Source organism: Lepisosteus oculatus, chromosome 10 (genome assembly GCF_040954835.1).
Source record: "Lepisosteus oculatus isolate fLepOcu1 chromosome 10, fLepOcu1.hap2, whole genome shotgun sequence".
NCBI classification, from domain to species: domain Eukaryota; kingdom Metazoa; phylum Chordata; class Actinopteri; order Semionotiformes; family Lepisosteidae; genus Lepisosteus; species Lepisosteus oculatus.
The window spans coordinates 18,359,436-18,383,243 of NC_090705.1; the positions used below are offsets into that span (position 1 = coordinate 18,359,436).

At 35.8% G+C, this 23,808-nt stretch overlaps 1 long non-coding RNA gene across 5 annotated transcripts in view; it reads right to left on the minus strand.

Moving 5' to 3' along the window:
* Positions 1–23,808, minus strand: part of LOC107078636 (uncharacterized) — a 302,990-nt gene that overhangs the window by 156,245 nt on the left and 122,937 nt on the right. For all 5 annotated transcript variants that reach the window (XR_011190884.1, XR_001479587.2, XR_011190885.1 and 2 more), the window contains one exon: positions 8,656–8,783. This is a non-coding gene — a long non-coding RNA (uncharacterized lncRNA). The remainder of the gene's footprint in view (positions 1–8,655; positions 8,784–23,808) is intronic.

Genomic DNA, 23,808 nt, shown 5'->3' on the forward strand with positions numbered 1-23,808 from the left:
TCACCCTGTGGTCTTTGTGGGTCCTAATGCCCCAGTATAGTGATGGGGACACTATACTGTTAACAGGTGCCGTCCTTCGGTTGATACGTAAAACAGAGGTCCTTACTCTCTGTGGTTCTTAAAAATCCCAGGGCTTTTCTCGAAAAGAGTAGGGGTGTAACCCCGGCGTCCTGGCCAAATTTCCCATTGGCCCTTACCAATCATGGCCTCCTAATAATCCCCCTCTATGAATTGGCTACATTACTCTGCTCTCCTCCCCACTAATAGCTGATGTGTGGTGAGCATTCTGGCGCACTATGACTGCAGTCGCATCATCCAGGTGGATGCTGCACATTGGTGGTGGTGGAGGGGAGTCCCCATTACCTGTAAAGCGCTTTGGGTGGAGTGTCCAGAAAAACGCTATAAGTGTAAGCAATTATTATTATACTGTACCGCCTCATACCACAACATACTGTAGGTTTTTTTAAATAGGATAATATTATCTTGTAAAACCGTTAGGTGGAGCTAATAAAGCTTAACGAACAGCATGTACAGCATTCAAGCTGTCGCCAGAAAGCACCCGGTTTCGAATCCCTTCATTGTTGAGAGGCAAGCTTCTTCCAATTAAAAATTTAAGTTGTATACTGTTTAGACTTTTAATACGTTTTAACTGTGTATTCCAACATATTAAACATTAAACATTAAAAAGTTGGTATATTATATAAAAGCAAGATTGCTCAGTTGGACAAAAGTACACAACCTTCCACCTTCATCATACATAATTTAATTTTATGCATCAAAGTCTTTAACTTGGTAACTTACAGTGTGTTCTGGTTTTAACATGCTTGTTCTAACATTATTAAGCTTATACTCTGTACTTCATAAAAGGTTATAAAGCTTTAGAACGTTTTTCTAAGAATACGTAATAAGTACACCTCTTGGTGTTATTGTAAAAAAATAAATGTTGTAGTGATTTAACATCACTTGATTGTTATATGAATATGGAATTGTGTAAAGTATCACAAGTGGACGTTTTAGAAACATTTTGACATTTGTTTATTTAAAAAAAAAATGTATATTGTCCTTGTAGCTGTAACGAGCACTGAAATGTAGCAAGCTGCACCCAGGCGGTTCAAAGCACGATCAGAGCATTTTAGTTTCGGTTTGTTTCTCATATAGCCAAATGCATAAAAATAGTCCACTATTATATCTTATTAAGAACATGATGTGTCTCTTTCAGGTTTAAATCCAAATTGAGAAAATCTATATTTTGTCTTAATCCAAATGTCAGCAGCCAGTAATCAGGCCAACAATTTAACTTGAAAAAAAAAACTGTACTATATAGTACACCACCTGGGATTGAACCTGGTCCATCAGGGTCATTCAACAGGGAACCAGCTGGATGAATTATTATACGTGATGGTTTTGTGTTTAAGGATTTTTTCACAGAAATCTTTAAGTTAAACAAGGGAGGGGGGAAGGATTATTTTTTACAATTGCCAGTAATCGGAGAACAGCCTACCAACACGATGGGCAAACAATTTTTATTTTTTTTTCAAAACGAAATAAAAAATAAGATACAATGACGTATCCCTGCCTAACACTGCATGACTTTAAAAACTGTAAAAATGAAAATGTTTCTTCCTTGTGATCAGCTTAGAATCTTTGTGTACGCTGTAAGATTTTTACTTTTTAATTAAATGTTTAAATACTTGAATTTCATCAACACAACACGTTTCATACAGAAAAAATCACATTCTCTTCTCTTCCTTTTGTGTAGGACAGGTGAAAATACCGCGCTCCGTCAGAGAGGGGGAGAGCACAGCATGATTCCATATTATATTCCCTATTAATCAAATTCTAAAAAGAATGTTTTCTTACTACGATAACAAGCGCAAGTATTCATAGAAAAGGTTAAAACATTATAACTTTTTATAAGTATATAAATTTAGTCAGAAAGAACACTTACAAACTTTTCCATAATAACCACAGTAAGTAACTGAATGAAGGACTTTGATGCTTAAAATGTTTATGAAGAAAGTGGAATACTGGTGTGTATTTTTTATTTAAACTACTGTACCAATACCAACCATATCCAGCTTACATAATATGTTTATATTCCTAAATAAACAATTTATGACATTCAGAGATGTAATGCTCCTGTTATTTTCCCCAAATTTCCCTGTAGCTGTAAAATTCCATATTAATATTCAATATTAAGTGGATTTAAACATGCACAGTAAAGAGATTAAATTAAGCAATCGTTTCATTAACAACCAATGCACCATGAGTGCCACCTGTCGGTCATTTTGACCAGCCAATCACGTACTGCTGTATAACGTGCTAATCTGCAGATAATTTTGCACAGCATGACGTTTTACCACGCATTTGAATTGTATGTAACTTTTTAAACTACATTTTAACCACTGATTTAATAAGAACAAAGCAGAAGCTCAGCCACCTATCGTTAAATCATGCAGCTCTTTTTAAGCATACTGAACACTCAAACATCCTGCATCATTATTAAAATACCCATTCAGTAATTGAGAAGTACAAGCCTCCAGTTAATTCAGCATGTTCTCTGTTTGAATTTGGCCAGCAGTAGTAGCGGCCAATCAGTAATGCACCAGGGTGTTTAGAAGCAGGGCCAAAGGCTAGAGATGTATTTGTGAGAATATGCTGTGTTTAACCGACACCTTTTCACATGGGTCCTTCTCCCTGAATAGTTCACGGCTATGACTACTGTACATCTGTTGAGAAAGACCATGTAAACATAAATGTACAAAGTATTTGTATTTTACATTACATCTGCACCATATACAATTTCTTCATTAGTATTGTGTCTTCTCACATACCCCAACTTGCTCTCTACAAGACACACAGGCAGAAGAGAAGCTGAGAGAGAAGCTTGGAGTCAGAGCACAGGGTCAGCCATTTATATGGTGCCCCTGGTGTAGTTGGGGTTAAGGGCCTTGCTCAGGGGCCCAACAGAGTAGGATTCCTCTGCCAGCCATGAGATTTGAACCTGCAACCTTCCAGCCACAGGCACAGATCTTTAGCCACAGTGCCACCGCTCTGCCGTGAGTGTGGCAAATCATGTTATCCCGCTAGGCTAAAATGTCTTAAAACACATGCCACTGAATGAAAAGGATGGGTGTTTGGACACCAGGTGTTGAGGGTTTTATGAAGGTTAAGTTGCAGTGATGGGGCAGTGACACCCTATTGTTGATGACGTTTCCTGCCCTGATCAAAAGCTATCTTAGCACATGCACCAGGCAATTCAGCGGTAGCATGTGGGGTTGATAAGCAGATTTGATTGAGAGGGGGGCTTCATGACAGGATTGATGGAACAATGCATGTTACACTTGGCCATCTACTGTATGTACAGCCATTTCCTGAATGAGACCAGGACAGCTGGCTCAGCCCACACCAAAAACATTAACAGGCACACTTCCATTTCCCATGGGGGATCAGTCAAGAGTCCCTGGACTTTTGGAAGAAGGAAGATTTTAGAGACAGACACCAAGGGCACTTCGAGGAGCAGCTGAGGAAGGCTCTAGCATCATCTTCCTCCCCTCCTACTGTACCTGATATTGGATTTGGAGAAAACATGGTGGTGGTGGTGGGGGGGGATCAGGAGCATGAGGAAACCATGTTGTTTGGGATAGGGGGCTGGAGAAGACAATTAAGAAGGATCAAAGTAACTACAGGAAGGACAGAACTGCTGGACTGCATTATTTTGGGTCATTTGTTTGGTAACTGGGATCTAATGGGAGACCTTGTAACTGGTCGGGAATGTGTGTCATTTGGAGTTAATTGTTGTATAATGTGCCTTGGGTGTGGGGTAGACAGTGTTAAGTGCTGTGATCACTAGAAAATAAAAAGGGCACTTAAACAAAACTAGTGTCTGTTGCACATCTGTGCATGCCCTGGTGCTTCTGGGAGATGAATAGAACATGTAGCAAGGGCAGAAGGGTCCTAAATCCCTTTTTGATTGCTACTGTAGGTGGCATAGTTGTCTACAACGTCAAGAAATTCCCAAATTTAGGGGTCACCCTAACCCTATGTGACACACACATATTGTAAAATTTTAATGAGTATGTTAGTTCACATATTCATCACTATTTTTGGTTTGTTAATTCAGCAGGATATGGTATCCATTAATTCTTCTTAAAAATGCCCAGCAAACACCAGACAAATCTTAGAAAGAAACAAAGTAGCTTTAGGTGTTAATGGAAATAATCTGTTTCCTGTTTTGGCACTGTTCGGATCAGTTCATCTTCTGCCCCAGCTTGGTAATATTAAGTATGATGACAATAACACAAATAGATGAAGGACATGATTTCCTTTTGTGTACTGTGTTTCAGGACCCTTTAAATAATTCTACAGGATGTTCTAAAAATAAGTTAAATATGCTTCAAATTAGAGAATGTCATGTTTTCTAATTATTAGTAATTGTCCAGTTTAATCAGTGTTTTACAAGAAACACAAGGCACTGTACAATAGCACACACACAATACACATAGCAGACATTAAGAGAGAAAAAAGAAAATTGATTCAGTAATAACAAGCATGAAATTGAATCCAACATCAAAAGCTTTAGTGTAAAAGCTTTGGTTAAAGATAGATCTTTAAGGAAGATTTAAAAATGTTGACTGAGGCAGTGAGCTCTACAGATGTGGTGCACCACACAAAAGGCTCCATCACTCATATTAATGTGCATCTTAGGGGTACTGTGATCCAGCCACTTACTGTGAGGACAACTTAGACAATTGTCTGAATTATCAAATATGACACTTTCATAGAAAACTTTTCTATGTAAGGGAAAACTTTCAGTAGGGGATGGTGTTATTGCAAGAGGTGCGATACCCTCCATTCTGTACACATTACGTTTGTCAAATTAATAATGTGCTAGGCACTTATTACCAACAAAGAAGAAGAGTATCCTTCACTGAGAAAAACTGTAGTACAATAAATATGCATCCCAATGTTAGTGTGAAACATGGATAGACACCACCTGAGACTTTGTTTCGTCTCTAGGTTTGTCTGGTAGAGTGATTGGCTGATCATTGAATTGATCTTTCTGGAAAGGCAGGCCTCATGTATGTTCTCTTAGGCCTGACCTGAAATACACTGAATCTGTGTTTTGTCATTGTGTTACCAAGTGAAATAAAAAGACAATCTCATGCCACCTGGCACAAAACCCCACTGCTTCTGTTTCTTTAAAAAAAAAAGTACAGTAGGAGAATTAATCAAAACATAGAAATTATAAAACACTGATCACAACAATAAGAAGTTAAAAGAAACCAGTCTTCAACTGAATAATTGATAACACTGAGGTTAAATTGCTATTGAAAGCTGTGCATAACTTGCAAATAGTATGTTGTGGTTTTCTGCCTAAATGCGGGAAATTATACCTCTCACTACCACCCCTCTGTTTTAAAATGTCCTCCTTTGCTTGGAATAGTGATGATCTTCTTGGCAGTGAAAAATAAAAAATACCATAATAAATGAAAATCAACCGGCAGTGCTGTGTTGAATTTCTATAGTGAATGGGTTGGTCCCATCCTATAGAAATAATTAAACAATGAGATGATGGTTCATTCGTAAGAAACCATCTACTTTGTCAGTAGCCCCTAGGGAAAGGAGTGGAAGTGGCAGACACTGACTCCAGGTTAGCTGAGGGTGTACAATGCACACACTGCATGCACAGTACGTTCCCATTAGCCCCTGGCCTCACTCCAACAACAGCAGCTCCCTCCTAGCATACGGCACAAGAGAGCTATTATTCATATACACATCTCCAGGACCAGTAGCAAGAGGAAGGCTTGAGTTTACAACAGTGTCAAACACACGTGTCAGCTGTCCAGTCCAAATGCTCCTGTTTCAGCCAATTTAATATGTGTGTATGTGAGGTGGAGGAGGAGTCATCCAGTGAGGCACTCAAGAATGATGGTGGAAAGCAGTCTGTTTTAATTCTAGATGTCGTCAATAAACAGTGTCGTCAAAATGGGCATTGTTCAGCAACAGTCTTTCAATGTGAATGTGAAAATCCTCTGCTCACACAAAGTTCACAAACTGTGCAGCTTTCTGTGTTATGAGTCTGATTGTCATATTGCAACAATTTAAAGCATTGAATCCTAATTGTATCCTGCTTCACTGACATGGCCAAAGTAATTTTATCATGCTATGAAACACTCATAGGTGCTTGCACAACATTAATTGCTGTACACCTACTGAAGTCTCAGTAAGCACAAACTGAAATTTTACAGCAGGAGGCCTCAAGGACATTCAGAAACACTTACATTGACATCTAACCCCCAGAACAAAATCTGTGCAGAAGCTGCATGTCTTTCTGAAATATCAACTGAGCACTTTTTCTTTCTGTGTCAGCAACTGCCAGTGATTTTTTACACAGGTCAAATTAAGGGTTTTATTGATTAAAAATTTAAGCAACTTTGATGTTCAAGTAAATATTTTCAATAAGAAAACAAACATGAGCTTATTCAGATTTGTTAGCAGATTATTGGTAATTCTTTATTACCTACATTAAAACCCAATGCTACTTTTAAAGTATTTCTACCCTTTTAACTTTGACAATGAAATGTGGTAGATGAAAAATAAAACAAGAAAGCTAGAGAAAGGTCATCAACAAATAATCTTCTAATTGAAAAGTCTGTAAACCAGCTTGCTTGATCACAGATGTTATAAATTCTAAAAACAAGATTGAAACATAACTCTCCAGTAAGCCTGATACTTTGAAAAAACATGTTTCACACGCATTTACTGATGTTTTTTGAAGCACTTTTTTGGACAGTGACAGGTGAGACACTGTATCTGAAAGGAAATGTTATCATCTTACACGAGATACAGTATAAAGACATGTCTACGGTACATTATTTATTCTACATTCATAGCATAATCATCTAATATGGAAAACTATTTTTAAGACTAAGGTTTTGATTCTATACGTCTTGTATTTGTTAATGGAGAAGTGTTTATTGGACTCTTCTGCTATTGATAGCTTGTAGTACTAATATGTAATTTGAAACTCTCATAAACTCTAACACAGCTCACTTTAATCCATAAAACTATGGACCATAAAACCAGTTGTCAATTTATTATATATTACTTTGCCTTTTATGTTTGGCTGAACTATTGACTTCAGTCATGTAAATGACTCATGTCTTTCAGTCACTCCATTAGTCTATATACTATATATATCAACATTAATTATAGGAATCTTGCTGCTAAGTCCTGCTAAGTCCCAGTAATAGTCTTATGTGACACATTTCCATGGGCTGCCCTACTGTATTTCCAACATTCCTTGGAAATGTTTATTCACTGTGGAATTTTTGTCAGTACAAGTTAAGGAGAAGTAAACAATGTACAGAAATGCAGCCCCAGTTTATAAACAGTGAAAGCTAAAGAAAGTAAGGGTGCTATATTAAGATTGTAGAATCACACAGTAATAGTATTGAAAGCAGCTCCCCACTCCTAATCCTAGAGGACCCCTGTCTCTTCTGGTTTGTGTTCTACCTGAGCTGTTAATGAGATAAAATTATTGAACCTTGAATTTAACCATTTGCTAGAATGTCTTCTGCATTTAGGTCTTAGGTTGAGAATAATCTGTTATGATTTTCAATAACAGCTGACGTATTAAAATATCATAATTGTTATCTCCTGTAGTTTTCTAATCAACTCAATTGTATTATGAGTTAAAGATGGTGTGAATGACAATGTGACATTTACTCTCAAATTGCAGTAAATCTGTAGTTCCACGCTTTTTCCATTTTTGATTGTATTTTCTTTTTCTCGTTGTTGTATGAACACAAAACATGTTTTTAATTATGTTATTCAACTTAATTATATTCAATTATGAGAAGTTAAATCAATTGGCAGAAAGAAGCAAATATGTTGGTTAATTAGACAACTTTAAAAGATTATTTATACCTTTAAGTGTTTGTGAAATAAGAACAGATTGGTACAATTTTAGTTGAAGTGTTTTAAATTGAGGTTAACGAAGGTTCTTATGAGTAATGATATTAACCATTAAAATGATTTTGTGATTATTTTCTGAATGGGAAATCTGTGACATGCATTTATTATTTTCCACTCTCATCATACATGTACTGTACATTCCTGTTTAAATTTCAATCTTTATATGTTTGGAGAAAATTGTCAGTAGTCATCAGCATAGATATATCTGTAATCATCAAACAATGTGACTTATACAACATCCAGTCCCCTGTCAGAAAAAAAAAACACTTTCAGATGTAAATCCTGACATGTACTGTATCTTGACATGTGATTTCAGATGCCGTGAGATCAAGTGCAAGTCCCTTCACAGGCAAGGGAAAAAGCACCTATCAACCATTTACTGGAGGGCCCAGAGGAAACACAGTACAAACACCGAGAGAACATACAAACCTGCAGATAGCACCCCAGGAATTGAACGCATGGCCCCAGCACTGCCAGGCAGAGATGCTAACCGATGCATCACCCTGCTGTCCTCCACTGCATTCACTTACATGTATTTTAAATGATCAAAAATACATTTAGGAAATTTTCCATGTATTGAATGCCATGGAAGATTACTACACTTTGATGGACTGGACAAATGTTGATTTTTTTTAAACACAGTTTAAAATGTTTTTTAGGGATAATGCCACTGACCGAACTACCTGCTCCTGTATAGCTGTGGGTCATCATGCCTTCATTCCCAGCATCCCTCTCTTCACCTCTCCCGCAGAATGGCCTTGGCTCACAGAAGCTGGTGAGGGGATATCAGCAGATATTGAAGACTGCAGAAAAAAGGCAGATCATAAATAAGGAGCAAAGCCAATCAAGAATATAGTGAATTCCGTATTTGATTAAAATGGCAATAGGAACTATAGATAAATTTAACAATGTGGTACTCAGTGCTTAGTTCTGTATTAAAATAGTGATGATTTGTGCAATTATACAGTACATGCTTGAACATGAAACATTTCTGTCCAGTTTCCAATCACTTCATCCAATTCAAGGTAGACAGATTGCCAGTGCATCGCACGGCACACACAGACACAAATATGCCCACCAGACCCAGTTTTCCCAGAGTACAATTAATCCACTGTACCAGTATTTTTATGGACTATGGGAGGGAACTGGATCACCTGGATAAACCCATGCGGACACAGGGAGAATCAGGGAGATACAATCTCCACACGGATACAGTAGCACACCAGGTCCAGAATTGAACCAGAGGCCCTAGCGCTGCATGGCAGTAATGCTAATCACTTTGTCATTATGCTGCTCTAAAGTCAGGATATAACACAATAAAACTTAACATTGTAACACACACTGGTTAAGATCGCAACCTTGCACTGCTGTGGCCCAGTTTCCTCCCACAGTCCGAAGACACATTGGCAGGGTAATTGGCTTCTGGGAAAATTGGTCTTGGTCTATGTACTGTACTGTATGTGTGTGTGTGGGTGACTGTGTGTACCCTGCAATGGACTGGCATTCCACCCTGGGTGTACCCCATCTTCTGCCCGTAACTTTTCCGAGACAGGCTCTGGCTCCCCCGCACCCCTGAATTGGATGAATCGGTTAGAAATGGATGAATGTATAGAGGAAACATTGTGAAATGTAACAGTGGGATGATAAACTAAAAAAAAATACTCTTGAACTTCATGCATATCCTTGTTTTTATATTTGTGATCTTTTTTAAGTTCATATTTAGCTAAGGTGGATCATGTTGAAATAGCATAACCTCACACAAAGAGGAAACAGGGCACTCCAGACCTCTAAAACAGCATTTATGTCTTTAATAAGAAATAACAAATCAAGAAATCTCTTCTGTGGTTACGAGTAATCCGATTTGCTGCTAAGTGGAGGCCAAGGAGAATCAGTGTTATCCAATTCTCAATATACACTAGGATTGAGGTGATGTACAAATTCTCTTATGGGAACCAATAATTTAGTTTCAATTGATCACTTTGCAAGGCAGTAGCCTTTGTTTAGGCTTTCGAAATGCCTAAAGTAAATTAGAGCAAAAAAGCAAAACACTGTTCCATAAAACCTGGATTTCATAATGGCTTTTAGGTCCATCAGTGGTTCTGTTCCCTCTCTTGACTGCTCCAGGCTCCCTGAGCAGTGCTTACTGTACTCTATCAAAGCCCAGTTCTTTGCAGCTCACTGAATAAAATACTGCAGTTTCTCCTATTGACTGACTGAAATAAAATAATCTATGATGCATGAACAAGTCTAAATGAAATAATAATATCCTTAGCGGTGAAAAACGGATTGGTAATACAGTAATTGAGCGGATTTATTACCACCTCCTTGAGCTAGGCTGCTGAAACAGCCTGCTATTTTATTTAATCTCATATCAGAGGAATTATTGGCTGGTAATCCATTGTTAAACATCATTTAGAATGATGGATGAAAATGTCAGCTTTCCCCACATAATCAATTCATATCTCATTAGCACATATTATTTATGATTCTCATAATGGGCCCTGCAGGGATCCCCAGGGAGAAATGGAGACCTCAGCTGTTGCTGAAATGAAATGAGAAATACTGTAGCTTATGAGTTAATAACTGCATATATAAAAATACTTCCCCAGAGTATTGATTGGCCTGGCCATTTTACAAATGAATTGAGCAGCCTGGCCTAAGCTGTAATTGAACAGGCTGCTCTTCCCTCCTGTACAGGAGGATAATAGCTTGGAAAACAAAATAACAAAAGCAACAGAGGGGTACGCATTACCAATTTACACTTGTGACCCACAACTAAGTGCTTTGGAAAGGGATATTTTCCTTTTTCACTATGGACGTTCAAAATAAAACCCAAAATATATTGTTGGCCTTGCTTTTCCTTTCTGAGAAAGAAAACACACACTCACGCACAGCAATAACAACATAAAATCACGGCAGGCAGTTATAGTTATAACCCACGAAAGAAGAACACACTATATTTCAGCAGCACAATGATTAAACCTAAAGGATTTCTTTCTCCTCCTCTGGAAAGCATGGGAGTTGGAAAGCAGAGAAAAAGCAATGAATCATGGGCAGAATGCTGCAGTAACTATGGTCATGGTGTCAACTGTTGCCTCAATTAAACTGTATTTTGTGAATCATTTTATGCCCTGGCTCATAAACATCAATAAAAAGAAAATGAGTAATAAATGGCTGTCTGGAGAACAAAGGATCAGCTCATATTTTAGATGAAAATGAAGACAAAATGCAGCTTTTATTTGCCTGTGGAATTCCCATTAACTGCATCACTGACAGGAGAAAACTGGATCAATAGCAGGTTGGCCGCGAAAAACAGTTTCTGGCTGTTCAGCAGCCAATGCAAAAGGAAACCTGTCATATTGTGATCTTTATCAGGTAATCTTCATTACACCAGACCAATGATATATGTATGTGCTGATCAGCTTGGGACTGTTTCTATCTTGGATCCACTGACTATATTATCTATACTATATGTGAATGTCATTTTCAGAGGGTTTATGTATAAGAGTGTAATCTATATAATGCACACAGGTCATCCAGAATGGGATTGGTTAGAATTAAGAGCATTTTTTATTAACATCATTACAATTGAGAGAAGAATCTGTGTCCAGTCAATCTCAGTTCTGAACTCAGTGATAAGGTCAATTTAAATTTTCTTTGCACTTCAGCTGCTTTACAACAAATTAATAATTAGTAATAAAGCCATAATTACTACTGTAACATGATTTTACAGAGAATTTCATTCAAATAAATTAAGTGCTGTTCTTCAGATTTGCTCAGTTGTATTGAATTATACAATTGTATCCCATGTATTTCTTTGGATTTACACCAGATAGTTATTTACAGCTTGTTTACAGTCAGGAGCTCAGCATAATCCATGCATATATAGTATTGTATGTATGTAGGGAAAACTGAAATTGTTCTTGAAGACATCAGTACTGTGACCAATGTACTGTACTTGTGTCACAGGAAGTCAGAGCATGGTGACATTAACAAAACCCTATACTGTATATCTGCAATTGGCATAAAGCTTGAAATGAGTAAGTTTTTTTTTACATAATTGTGATGATTCCTGCCTTGCTCCCAATGCTTCCTGGAATGAGCTCCAGGCCACCGTGACCTTGAATTAGATACAGTATGTGCTTATTTAAAGTGGTGTGATGCGTGAGATGATGACACAATAAATTCCCAAGGTTTCAAGAGCAGATTTGCCTGTTTTTCAAAATACTTTGCATATCATAAAAAACAGTTGATGGAAGCAGTCTTACAAGTATCTAAGACACATATTGCATACTATAATAGCACATTCACTTAACAGAAAAAAAATGAGTAGTCAGTTTGCATACCTTATTTATGAAGAATCACAACCACAAAAAGAGGGACATAGGAAAAGATAGTCTAAACCAAACCTCAGGTTGATGGGCCAGAACCACATTTTTTTTTCAGCACCAAGATGGAACAAATGTTCCCAAAACTCTGTCACAGGTTGACAGGAAACCCTGGAGGCCTTTTTGAAATCCACACAGACATTCGACAACCCCAAAATAAATTGATCGTACACATTTTTAATATAAAATGTAGGAGTTACATTTACAGATAATAACCACCGTGTAAGTGAAACATCTCACTAGGGGATGATGTGACTGTATGGTTCCATAAACTATCATTCTTGAAAGTTAAACAAGTACAATAGCCTTCTGCAAAACAGGATCACAAAACTGCTAATGGGCAGTTGCACAATGTGTAACATTCATCTGAAGGGTGTCAGCAATAGACATTGACTGCAAACAAAAACATTAGGATGGCTTCTTCTTATTTTTGATAAAAAACATAATTTTTATAATTTTAGAAAAACAGAACCCCACCCCTGAATGAAAGTATGCAACTTCACCTGTGCTCTTGCTGGTGGAACTGGAAGTGATACATTTAATGCTGGCATTAAGTAACCAATAAATATAACAAGAATATATTTCTCACACCTGAAGAAGGCTCCACGGCCGACGTTGTGTTTTCTTTCTTCCATTTTTTTCAGCATGGAATAAACCTATTACAATATTACAAGAACGGTGATTTCCATGGTAGTCAGGGTGACCAACAGATTTAAAACCTGTTATTCAATTACAATTAAAAATTTAAGCTAAATATTTTAATATTTAATATTTTAATATCATAAATAATATTCATTATTTTACGTTTTCATTCTTAATTATTAGTCAACAGAAAAACTTGACTTTTCCTTATTGGTGCAGCCTATTTAAACGTGTTCTTAATGTTGCATTTCTAAACAATCGCTTTCTCACATTTTGACACAATTGCTTTAATTCACACGATGAACCCTAGCCTAATCTTTGCTGCTAGGTTTGGCAAATTGCCAATGGCAGTCTGCTCGTGTCCAACTCCTAATTTTGACTAAGCATATTGCAGTCAGCAAACTGCTCAGCCTTGTGGTCATGAGCGAAATTTACCGACTTCTGAACAAAGCAAAAAGACATCAAGCTTTCTCGCTCGAAGAAAACAAAAAAATAAACTAATTAAAAAAGAACATTGTGCACCAGAAATATTTTTTCTCACTAAACGATGAAAATACAGATGAGCACTACAAACTCACAAATACGTGAATCTACAGTATAGCATTTAAAATGCCACTGTTTTAAAAAATTATGTAGTTTCACTAAATGTAATTTTGAAGGTATCTCTGCACTGAGAACTGCACTGGAGAACAAAAACGATGTTTTTACGAAAAAAATTAAAAAAGCAATATTTTATAAGGAATTTAATGTTATGATATTAATTTTCCAATAAATTGTACTGACCGATTCAGAAATCTAGGGTAATTTAAAAAAAGAAAAGCCAGTTATTCGTGAAATAACTGGTTTAAACTACAGACATAAAGCACTGTTGGTGGTCTTCTGTTTGTGAAACATCCGAAGTCCAATACATTTACAAATTAAATTTACGCGGTTAATTGATATTTATTCAACAACATACAGTACTGTTAATCGTACATTGAAAACATTGATAAAGCAAAATGAACAGAAACGCTTCTATTTTAATAAAACGTTTTAAAATATAATTCTATATTTTTATAATATACAGTATGCACAACATTTGGCATCTACAGTATATAAAACTGTTTTTAGTCTCACACTTCATTTTCAAGAACTATTTTAGATCCAGGTCATAAACCCATGACGAGATTATTCATTACTTTGAATTTGATGTTCAGGTGGGTAGCTGCGTCAGCATGCGTAGTTTGCAAAGGAACAAGTAATAGGTTTATTCCATACTGAAAAGAGAAGAGAGAAAACAGAAGAGAAGAAGAAGACAAGAGAGAAACGTTGTGTTTTCTCTCTTCTCTTTTCAGCATGGAATAAACCTATAACAGGATATGCGAAAAGAAATTCCTAATGCAAGAAATTGTATATATCTAATAAAATGATCTTATTACAGTACTTGTTCCATTATTATCGGTACTTGTAATTTATGTTAAATCTCCTAAATATTATTGAGGAAATCCATAACGAATATAAAATCTACTGTATCTTCTTTAATTATATTATACAATCATAAAATCAGTGAAGTTGGCTGAAATGCTTGATGAAATAAACTTTCTTAATCCTGTTACAATATTCTGTTTATTTTCCTTTCTGTTTTAATACCGATTTTGAGATTTGTCCAACCTCATTAGTCACAGAATTTGAAATGACTGCACTGTTGAGCGAGCTACTGTACTTTTCCCAGTTGTTCCAGTCCACCCAGCTGAAAGGGGACAGTAATCGCTGAGGGTAAACTCATGGACTCATGGACTGTTGTTCCATCAAAGACGTGAGTCACATGCCTTCAGTTCGCTTAGCGCCACAGCCACCTGAACAGACCTTTGCCTTTTTATTTCTTTCTTCATTCATAAGGGACACCCCTGAATCTATGAATAATATAAAATCAGTTAAAGACTAATCTCTGCACACTGCATTATAGTATTATTTTAACACAAAAACGCACTCCACGGAAGCTTATTCAAAGAACACACCAGGCTTTTAGATAGATTTTCACAACATGCCTGAAGGACTTTATTGCTTGTCACCTTTCTCTGTCTTGATAAAACCCATTGTAACCAGACCAGATTCGATGGCTTCGGTCACATCCAACCCCAATGCATTGAGATATACCTGAAGAATCATAGAGATTTACCTTTTAATAAATGCTATTCAAACGTACTGTATATGTACTGATTTACGTCAGTTTGTTACTTGTGTACTTTCATATTTTGAACTGTAGGTCTTCACATGACTAAATTAGAAGATAACTTGAATCGTATAATTTATAGACGTCTCACACTCTTTGCCATTTTCTCAAGAAAGGCATTCTAAACTCTCCGTGCTGTGTAGAGTGGAGCACTTCTGGGAAAATATTAAGATTCAGCGAAGGAACTACTTTCCAAAGGCCAGAAAAGCTGCAAATATACTGTGAATTTCTTGGTCATAAAAAACGCTACTTTATCCTAGCCAAGACTCAAGCATTTCAAAAAGCTAAAAAACATGTATCGATGCTTGACATCCGATTTTAGGAGTTATTACAAATGTAAAATACTAGTAACAAATATACATTGAATGCAGTTCACACTATTACTGCATTAAATATTATATACCTCAGCTACTAGAGGTTGTATGCATAGGTACAGTAGTAGTTGTATACATGGTTGCATACAACAAGCGAGAGTAGATGTATACTCTCGTCTAAAACAGTCGATACAATATGCCCGATACTGGTTTTAATTCATCGGAGATAGAAAAACGGGAGCCTTCATATTACAATAAATTATAATGATTTTTTGTAAATCGTGAAGAGAGCAGAAAGTGTTACATGGATAAAAATGTGGAAGATAATGCTCAGATAATTTAATTTAGTTTGCATGTCTGACAACACCTCGTTTGTTTTGGTAATTCTAACAGTGATCTTCATGATTACAAAGGTCTTACAATTATTCTGGAACAGATATGAATCAAAATATACTATTTTCAACAGGGCAAATTATTGCTAAAATCATTGCTTAGCCATTTTCCTTAGAGTATCTTCGTGCTTCTCGGGAAACTTTTTTGTACAGGTGTAGCTCAAAGTGACTTTAAAAACGTAGCTATGCATATGAGGACACTTCACTAAAATGATACAAAATTGCCACCTAGTGGTTCAAAGGGAGACATGCACAGAGACATCTGGAAGGAGAAACGGCAAAAGAGAAATTCTCAAAAGAGAAATGCAAAGCTATCTGTTGTCTTTAGTTACTCATACATACATATCTGGCTTTTTTCAAAAACCCAACCTAATGGTACAGTATCTACCCAACAACCCCTTCTTTTTTCTAGAACAGCGGGAGAGAGTGTAAATAAATAATTTAAGATACTGGACTTGGCCTACTCCATTTTCAGTAAATAATGTTGCATTACTACATTTTACTTGATATTAACATACCATGACATTTATTCCACCCTCGCAACATATCCTTAAAATGACATTGTAACTAGCTGTATTAGCATTGCACCTACAGTAGCTGAAGGATCTATTTAAGTCAAGTCAAAACTTTTGAATTATTTTTCAGTGCTGTATGCCTGTGGTGGAAACAATTTAAGCTGAAACAACATTTAATTACTCTGGGCTTCTTTTACATAAAAATAACAACATCATAATACTTTTGATTTATACATGTAAACCAGCCTAAATCCCAGATGAAGATAATATAGGTGAAACATCAGCACTTTAGAATAGCATGGTGGCACATAGTTAGCAGTGCTGCCCTGCAGTGCTGAGACCCTGGGCTCTATTTTGGACCTGGGGTGTTATCCGTGTGGCAGTTGTATGTTCTACCTGTGTTTGCATGGGTTTCCACCCACAGTTCAAAGACATAGTGTACTGTTAGGATAATTAGTTTCTGGGAAAATAGTTTCTGGTGTGCGTGTGTTTGTGTCTGTGTGTGCCCTTTAATGGACTACTGTCCCATCCATGGTGGATCCTGCTTTGTGCCCATTGCTTGCCAGGATGTGGCTACCCCACAACCCAGTATTTGATAAAGGTTAGAAAATGGATAGATAGATCTGAACCTTTAATTTTGCACTGTCAAACACTCAATGTAATAAAACAGCTATGATTCTATCCCTAAAATTTACTTTGGTGTTTTGGTGTGCAGGCTACTGTATAACTGGAAAGGTACTGAGACAGAGAGGTAACCTGAAATAAAGGTTGTTTACTAATTTTCACTAGTATCAAGTATAATACATTCTTGTAAAGTTAAACTTATTTGTCGGTAATACACCTACTAATGCTACATGCTAAAATAACCTACGTACTGTACATTAAATTAGCTAGCAGTTTTGTAGGTTAGAAGATCAATCTACTTGCAAGGCATGAAATTGATGTTATGGAACCAATATCATTAAACAGCTCAGACAAAAAGCATTGTGATGGAGACACAACTATCCTTTTTAGAAAACAGATTATAAAATGTAACCAGGTTATGAAATGGTCATTATGTGATGAAAAGTTCCAATTTTCCCATATTTACTGGGACAGCAAATGAATTTTAGAAACAGATAAATAGCCATTAGTTTCCAATATCTTCCAGCATTGTTCTTCCTGTTAATGTATGTTGTGCAGCAAATGAGGGCTCTGATAAAGTAATCCATGAGTCCATTTGTGTTCCAAAGGACACAGTCCTCTTTTTTGCATGCTGAAAATAGTCATTTTGTGTAAAGCAAATTCGAAGAGGAAATCATTAACAAAGAGAAGTGAAGCAAGCTGCAAAACCTCAGCTACTAAGTTATTAATAAAGGACCATTACTCCTTATACATTTTTAATTAGCCAGACATAGCCCTTTTGTCAAGATATGGTGAATTATAATATATTTATACTACTGATTATAAATGGCACTACCTATTAATAAGCTGAGAGAATAACCCTTTTAGCAATTAAATTGCATTTGCAAGATTAATCTCACCGTAGCCCTTGTATAACAAATGGGCATTTAAAACGAATTATATCTAATGCGTTAATAATTATATTAAACAAGCAAATTTCTAACTAATGAGTTCCATATTTAATCCTGTCTTTGCCTTATATCCCTGTGGCAGACTCATCCAGAAATTTGCACTGAAATGGTACCGTCACTAGATATTGACAAAGGGGAAAAAATGGAAGTGACAAACTGACACTGTGAGCTTTGGCTACATTTTAATTATTATGATTAACAATTAACTGCTTAGGTTGCCAGTCAATGCATCATTCAAAAAGAAAATATATTTATTATCTTTTAAATAGGGGAGGTTTAAATGCGTGTTGTATCAGGACCACTAAAAATCATCGGTGTCATAACTTTCTTCCCAGTGTGTTTCTGTAGTAGGACATCCCCCTTTAAAAAAATAATACAGGGAAAAAATATTTAAACCCTTCTGCTCACACAGACTCCATGGAAAGCCTTTAGACCAGCAACACTTATGTTGCAAAATCTCTTCTTGTTTAACTGTAGTGCTCTGCATGTTTTTTTTAATAAAAGCATTTAAAACCAGACATGTGGTCAACCCAGTAGAAAGTACATCCCAACTCATCAAGCACTGCACATTAACAAAAAGAAGGCCTACATTTTGCGTGTTACTCTAAATGCAATAAACAATTTCCAAGGGGAATTCTCAGTCAAAATAAAAAAAAAATATCGCAAGATTTGCAACGCACTTGCATATGAACTGTAAAGACCATGTTACACCCTACAACTGCAATGCCCAAACTCTGACAGAGTGGTCATAGTTTCCATAGATCTTCTCCAATGATGCAATACCTGCATAAGGGGAATATCATTGAAGAAAAAAGTGAGTTTGAAAAATCAATCTGATGTACTGCAGGAGCTTATAACAGATAGATTAATATATCTGTTAGAGAGATTTCACCCTGGCAAGTCAGTCTGAAAATAATTTTAGTTACTTGTAAAAAAATACAAAACATATTTCTAGTAACACTTAATTTGATGTTTTAATTACTATTTAATTGCTATAAGGTTGCTATAAAATTAATGCTTAATATTAATGCTAAATATTTCCATAATACATCAACACATCTAAATATTGGGAGGACATTTAGGATGGCAGTGATAGCACAACAGAAGAAAAAACAAGTTTCCTACAAATTCCGTTTGGAGTGGATTCTGGGAAGGTTTGGCTCTAAGGCTAGTTGAAAAAGATATTTTGCCATATGAAAGTTAATAAATTAAAGCAAAATTGGCTAAAAAATATGATCAGGGCTATTATATTGTTTACATGTCCTTATTGAAAATAGCATTCTTTTTAATCATTAATTGAAAGTTATTTAACACAAACCTGCTATAGCATGTTTAGGCACTTATCATCATAGAGTACAGCAATCTGTAATGTTATGTAAAAGCTGTTCCATCTCTACTTTAGCATGAGGGAGCTTATCAATTATTTATCAATTATTTGATAAGGCAGTAAGATAATTCAAGGGTCTGTGGCCTTAAAAAGAGCAAGTCTCACATGTTCGAGTTCCTCATTTTAAGATGTTTTTAGTCTGTTTAATAGTATTTCTTTATAAAGGTTGTAGTGTGTGGGTGAGAAAATGATGCAATGTTCCATCAGTTTTAAAAAGGTTCTCCTGGCAGGAAGATATATATACTGTATATAAACAACCATATTTGTATAATGTAAGAAGCTGCGAAAAGTTGTTTATGTGTACAACTGTACAAAGACAAGGGAGTTGCAGATATAAATACATGCTACGTAGTTTATTTGATATAGTAAATATAATAGAATATATATAGTACTTGGTTAGATGAGTGACTGAAATTGATAAAATGTACCTTTGACAAAAATATATGTATAATCAGCAAAGCATGTGACACATTCCAGTATCAGTTAAGTACATTTACAATAGAGAAATAAATAATTCTTTAAAAATTTAAAAAAGATTTTTGGGTACTATGAAATGTGGCACTAGACTATAATTGGACAGAAATATTAAGTATTCTCATTTACTGTAAATTATGTTTATTAATAATAATGACCATGTCTTGCTTACCGACGTAAAAATAGCAGTGTACATTTCAGAACGTCTACACATTACGGTGATTAAAGATGCTGTGCTTACAGTATGTTTTCCATGATGTAAGACAGTACCTCAATGCACATTCTCTAGTGCATATGGGCTGTAGTGGCTCAATTATAAATTACTTGCTCAGTACTGCTAATTAAAATATCACATTGCATTGTTTTATAACCTCTCTTTATCAAAGGTATGCATTTGAAATGAAGAACATAACAAAGGTTACAAAAGAGAAGTCCATCCAGCTTGTTTGCTTGCTAGTTACAAATTCATCAAAGGATCTGATCCAGCAGCTTCTTGAAGGAAGCCAGGGTACTGTCTTTCACATCATGGGTGGGCGGCTGGTTCCAGATTCCTAAAGTCCTTCACATAAAAAAAGTATCTTCCACATAGTTTCCATCCTTGTCTTCTGGTTTATGTCTCGATGTTGATTCTGCTAGGTTGACTTTGTTAATGACCCTGAGGATTTTGAATTCTTGAAATAGGTGGCAATACACATTATGTAACTTGCTGACCAAAACTGAACACAATATTCTAATGTGATCTCACATATGCATTACATACCTTTAACAGAACATTCCTTGATTTCAATTCTGTATTTGATAGTTTTGGTTACATGTCTGAATACATCATTCTGTTTGTCTTTTCATTGCTTCCCCCATTGTCTAGAAGATGTAAAGGATGTGCCAGCATAAGCTCTTGGGTCTTTTTCATGAGTAGATACTTCAGGCTCTGATTTTGCCATTTTAAATCTATAGTTTTGCTGGCTGAATGCAAAACTCTGAACTTGTTAATCCTAAATGCTAAACTGCCAAGTGCCAAATCAGGATATAAATTAAAAATCCTTGATTGACATCTTATCTTTAGTATTAAGTCATCATATTCTGACACAGACGATTTCATATTCTTGCCATTACAGTGTTGTAACTAAATATATCAAAATTAGACAGGAAAAATAAATAAAAAAAGCCACAGAGTTTAAACTTCTGTCTTTCAGGAGAGATGACACAAGGAGGGATGATCGGTTCAGATTTTGTTTTCTTTCCAAACCACAAGATGCATTCAGAGAATTAAAATTTCAACAAGTCATTTGCTGATGGCCGCTGTGTGAGAGCAGCCATACCTGGATTAAGTTTCCTGTGGTTCGGCAGGCACTTCTAGGACAGGGCTGTGTTTTGGCTCTCTGCCACATCCAAGACACTGTGTTTGTCTGGGTTTGTGTCTATGTTTTTTATGAAAAAGGTCACTGTGGCAAATGTACAACCTTTTGCTAATCCTCTGCACATTTAGTTTCACATTATGCTCTTTACATAAGCATACACGTGTGAAATAATAATTATTTTCTGATGTAAAAGGCAAAAACAGGTTTCTGGAAGTGAACAAGATCCCACATTTCTGGCCTGCTGTACAGTAAATTCATTATGTTCTGTTTGTGTACTGTATTTGCATAATATTTCAAACATCTGCTGAAAAAAACGTCTTACACCCTACTAATCAGATTGTGATAAATGATTTTCATATGGAAATATACAGTAATTAAGAAATGAAGGATCAGAATGTAGTATTGATTTTAGTTTTTGTATCTCAAAAGAAAATGTGAGAGAGTACAAGTAGGCTTTTTACTGTAAAATTTCAGTTGTAATCTCACATACTGCTGGTGCACTAGGCTCAGGCCACTTGAAACTAAGGCTATATGCAACTTTTCCACAATAAGCAGCTGTGTGGAGCAGTGGCTCAGGTTCTTGCCTTGTCCCTAGAATGTTGTGAGTTCAAATCCTAGGTAGAGTACTGCTGTAAGATAGCATTATCTATTAAAGAAATTGCTTTAGCAAAAAAACAAAACAACTTTATTTAGAATTACCAAACAAACAGTTAATAATTATTTGTAACACATTATTTGTAGATACAAGAGAGACTATAAATTAAAAACATAACTTGAGAATAAGCTGCTTTTTGTATCATTAATGATCTATGAAAAGTTAATCATTTGATAATAATCTGCAATGATTTATTTATGTACTGGTCCAATTGATTGTTTGCACCTACAGTAGCTGATTAAGTGCAGCTGCCTTCTATGATCTCTGATGTCTTATATTGTATAACAGGGTCCAGAAAATGTGCTCCTGGGTTTTAGTTTGAGATCTGATCTGGTAGAATGAGAGAAAGACTTGAGAAATTAAAAAATAGACAAAAGAATTGTGAAGCTGAAAACTGCAACCTAAAAGAGATAACTCTCTTCTAAAATTAGATTAAAACTTTGTCTTGGATTAAATAAGTTTATTGCGTATACATGTGGTTTATATTCTATAGACCCTGTATTTTAAAATAAGTTAAATCCCAAACAAAAACCACTGAATACTTTCCACACAAGGAACTTTTACATATAATTAGGATGTGACAAAGCAGAAAGTTGTTTGATTTGTCTGTTTCATTAAAAGCATATGTCTGTAGTAAAGATAAAATGTCCCCTCACAAGTTGAGAGAGACGTTACCAGGAAACAGAGTTCTTACATTAGCAGCCCAGATTAGCAGTAGAATCGCAAATCACACGTCTAGGAGTTAGTATAATTTTATGAAAGGATTTTTGCCTCATGGCTTTATTCGTTCATTAACACCCCACAGGTTAAGACTTCCCCATTCTAAAGCAGTGGATAGTAAAGTAACTCTTGCACGTGTTCAGTGTGAGATGCACTCTATCTTTGAATTTGTGTATGCTGCAAAACCTAGTTTTCTTCAGGTTATCTGTACATTTAGTTGTGCTTTTAATTTGCTGTCATGAAGCAGAATAAACTCTGTTCTTCAAGTTTAAGGTGGATGTTAGAAGATAGGGTTTTGGGAAATTAACTAATGCCCCCCTAAAACCTCCATTAATGCAACACTATTTTCTATAGTTTGATTTTATGCATGATAAAACAACATGTGCATCACAAACAGGATGGGCACCTGGATCATTTTGTTGCCATATTTGTATATGTCCAATATAGTCACATGTTACTTGTAGATCTTTTGCATTGTAAGCCTTTCTGGACACTAAAAAAGACTAATTCATGGATGCAGATTCAAATAGTGATGAATATATCATCAATTACATCCACAATATTTGGAAAATCTCTGGAAAATAATGTCATAGAAATCTATATATGTTCCATTAAGTCTGGGAATGTATCTTTCTCTTCTCTGCATTTTGAGAACAGCCATATCTTTTTGTAATATAGTGCATGCTAATCAATGGTAATGCCTGACATAATAATAAATAAACTCAGTTGGGTTAATGTTCTACACAGATACTTCTATATTGCTTTTAAGTGGTACTGCTGCTGGGGTTTTATAATGACTAAAATATGCATTTTACGATCTAACGAGCTGATTCAGTTTAACCCAATTAAGGGTAAGTAATACACACCGCTCACACTCCTTGTCAGGCTCCAAACATCATTATAGTACTTAAGAAATGAATGTGCTCAGCAAATCATGAACTACCATATAACCAATGTTTGCTGGTGTACTAAAATTCTTGAATGTTTATTTATACTTTAACAGTTCACTCTATATGCAGAGTGAAAGAAACTAAATAAAAGAAGTAGCTCACCAATGTATTGATCTTCCTTCAAATATCATTCTGAATGTGTGACTTTTAATTGTACTTTTCCTACCTTCTGTCTGGCAGTGATCAACTATAGTGTCAAAACTCAAAGTGCAAGTTAGCTTTCAAGTGCTTGTTCCTAGGTGTGTTG